Genomic DNA, 3,453 nt, shown 5'->3' with positions numbered 1-3,453 from the left:
AAATGTCACGATCCCCCTGGTTTTGTCTTGTAAAACGCGTGGAGCTGTATCCACTGCCTTACTGAAAATTTCATTACCGAAAAAAAAGAGCGGGAGATCCCCTCGCCATCAGCTCAGGATGGCCTGGTGTTCATATTCCATGAAAATCAGGTCTTGTTTACCTTGACTCGCCAAAATATGTAACATCCACCCGTTCTGTCTCGTGTGTGTGTGTGTGTGTGTGTGTGTGTGTGTGTGTGTCACATCTTGGCACGGAGGGTTACAAATGTAGACCTATGTCCACCATAGCATTCTTGTGCAAGAAGGCTTTGCAGGCTGAGCCTCTTGATAGAGTCTTGCTGTTGATATCCTTCTCGATCACTTTCTTTGTATTTTTTTTTTTTTTAGGGCGTGATGGATGTGGTTTTCTGCTCGTGTATATTGATATATTTGTTTTAGCGTGTGTTATCGCTTGAACATGTATGAGTTTGTATTTAAGCTTATTATCTTCCTCTGTGTCCTCCATTTTCGATTTTGGTGGTGGGAGGGTGGAGTAAATGCAAGCTGAGGTTAGATAGATGATAAATGGGGGGGGGGGCCTCCCGCAGGAACAGAGCCCACTAAAATGATTATTGCTTGTCGATCAGGCTTTTAGGGATCGTGGTTAATATTTCTCGCTAAACAAACAAAGTAGCATTTCTCCTGCTTGTGTGCTTGCTTAAAGATTACTATTTTTCAGTCAACACTTGGGAAAAATCGTCACAGAATTTAATTGCCCTCCGAATTTTTTTTTCCGGTATCTTAAGGAAAAGGTTTAGCGTTACATCTTTACATGAGGAATGCCTGTAGACACGTGAATTAAGTATAAGAGCTGACAGATAGCACGGTAAACATCATGCCAACCTTTTGAACGCCCCAGTTTCCCAGTTTTCTCAATTAATTGTCGACCGTTTGCGTACATTTCTAGCCATATATACGTCTCATGGGTCTGAACTTCTTTCGTTTGAGCCTGTTGTGGAATTGCTTCCGTTGATATGATAACGAGACGGGTGATGACGATTATAAGTTGACTTTCTCATCAGGTCTGCTCAATTCACTACTTTGAAGTAATTTGGATAGTTGACTCTTGTAAGTGCAGTGTATGTAAGATGCCTTTACACGAGTAAAACTGAATATTTCAGGATGTGAATGCCACGGTGGGGCGAGTAGTAATCAGTGCGCTGCCCTAAAGGCTCGTGCAAGTCATTAACTACTGCAACAACAGCAGGAAGGCAACCCGGAAGAGTCGGTCAGGTCCCACGAACCTGGAGCGTGATACGTAGCCTTGAAGCGGCCTCTCGGCATCTCGTTGTTGAATCATTACAACGTTTTAAAGAACGATTACATAAGCACCTGCGGGCCTTGATATATATATATATATATATATATATATATATATATATATATATATATATATATATATATATATATATGATATGTATCGTATTTGATAATTGATAAATACAAGGTACAGGGTCCATTGTTAACAAAATGGTTTAGTGTTAATTTGTTAGTCATCATTAAAAGGTTCTAAGTTATCGAGTAATTTGCCATCTGGGCTGGTTTGTGGATAGACACACGTTACACACACTCTCTCTCTCTCTCTCTCTCTCTCTCTCTCTCTCTCTCTCTCTCTCTCTCTCTCTCTCTCTCTCTCTCTCTCTTAATCTTTATACTTCTAATAATTCCTTGATAGTTGGTAGTGGACACAGCACAGTCATAGCAGATCCAGGAGAAGGTAATCATTTCTGAACCTGTATTGTATCGCAGTAGGGGAAGTGCATTCGTCCGCGAGTTTGACTGGCCACTAAGCAACGAGTTACAAGACAAGGCAGCAGCAAACGCATGCTTTTCTCCATCTCAGTCTCGCCGTTCTACTTGAACCTTGCTCACTCACATTTTCCTTCTATCCTAGCTGCCAGGCTCGCATGCCACTTCCAAAATAAGAAGTGTTACAGTATTTGTTAGGACAAGGCTACACAAAGAGATATATTCCACACCCACAGCCTTGAAAGCCAATACAGAGGTTAAAGGGGAGGTAGGCCGATAATTTCTAATCAGAGACAAAAAGTATCATACAATATTATCATGTTTACTTACTGCAACTTTGTAAGAAATAGAATGAATTGGCCAGCTTGTCTATCCACATTCTAGAACACTAGTGTTAGATAGACCTTAGTTCTTTTAATACTTCACAAAAAGTCGGTACTGAGTAACAGGGAAACAAAGGTGAGGATAAATGAATAATAAACGGCAGAGCTGATTAGACTAGGCTTTTGATACAGCAAACAGGTAACGGAGCACAATGCTAAAGAATAGCGTATACAGTTTAAAGTGAGAATAATGATTTACTCGGCAAAATTATCGGGTAGTTAATCAGAAACTTTATATAAATGATATGGAAAGGCGTTTATAGAGATATTTTCATCATGTCTTAAGTATTGCCTTAAAACATCACACGTGTATAGATGGTTTTAAGGTATGAGGAACTGCTGTAACAGTATTGACTAAATATCTTAAAATCAAATGAATCACTAGGGGTCAGAACTTGTAAATCCAAAAGCTAAATCGCTTAAAGTTAACGAGAGGATCAGGTAGATTAACATGAACCACAGAGCAAGAACAAGGGAGGGAGACACGGTGTGTGAAGAGAGCGAGGGGCGGTGGCTTGGTGAAGCGGCGGTAACCACGCACGCACGCACGCACTCCCACACATACATGGGTAACAGGACACACCCTCCAGCACTACACTACCACAACCACCGCCACACTGTGGTGCATAATGGTGTATGCTAAACGTTTCGCACTCCGGTGCTTTCTCTTTACGTTATTCGATACTCGGGGTATGCTGTGAGACGTTTTCGCTCTAATATTTATTATGGTAACGATTGCGCAATAACAGAGTCGGTGTTCCTTCAGTTGAGGATCGTATACATCGTCCCAAACATGTGAAGTGAACAGATGTATCGTCTGAACTCGCTGTGATGTCAAGTAAAGAACAAGCCCCTGTGGCCCAATGGATAAGGCATTGGCCTCCTAAGCCAAGGATTGTGGGTTCGAGTCCCACCAGGGGTTCGCTTTTATATCACACAAACGTGTTTTTCTCAAGTCCCATGGACGTTAAGATATCTTGAGCATCAACTTAAGTAAGCTGATGGAGAGCTGTAAACCTCATTCCTCTCCCAGGCCTCAAAACTTGCGTCCGGAGGGGAACATGATCAACGCAAAATTGTTTTCACAATTATGATGATGCGAAGACAAGTTTCAATACAGTTATGGTATAGTTCCAAGTATCTGGCTATTTATAACCATCCTAACTGAACGTTTTTCTTTCTTCATGCAGATGAAAAATAAATTATCTATTTTTTTATTTCATTTTCACATCATTGCATGGAAAGAGAGGATATGTGTAGCGGTGTTGAACGCCTTACAAGT

General features: G+C 41.1%; 1 non-coding gene across 1 annotated transcript; it reads left to right on the top strand.

The window, feature by feature from the left end:
• The first annotated feature begins 3,020 nt into the window (after positions 1-3,020).
• On the top strand, positions 3,021-3,093 carry TRNAR-CCU (transfer RNA arginine (anticodon CCU)). Its single transcript has one exon. It is a non-coding gene; the product is annotated as a tRNA-Arg (tRNA).
• Positions 3,094-3,453: the final 360 nt, after the last annotated feature.

This window comes from Panulirus ornatus, chromosome 48 (genome assembly GCF_036320965.1).
Source record: "Panulirus ornatus isolate Po-2019 chromosome 48, ASM3632096v1, whole genome shotgun sequence".
NCBI classification, from domain to species: Eukaryota; Metazoa; Arthropoda; class Malacostraca; order Decapoda; family Palinuridae; genus Panulirus; species Panulirus ornatus.
This window is presented reverse-complemented; position numbering and strand designations above follow the sequence as displayed.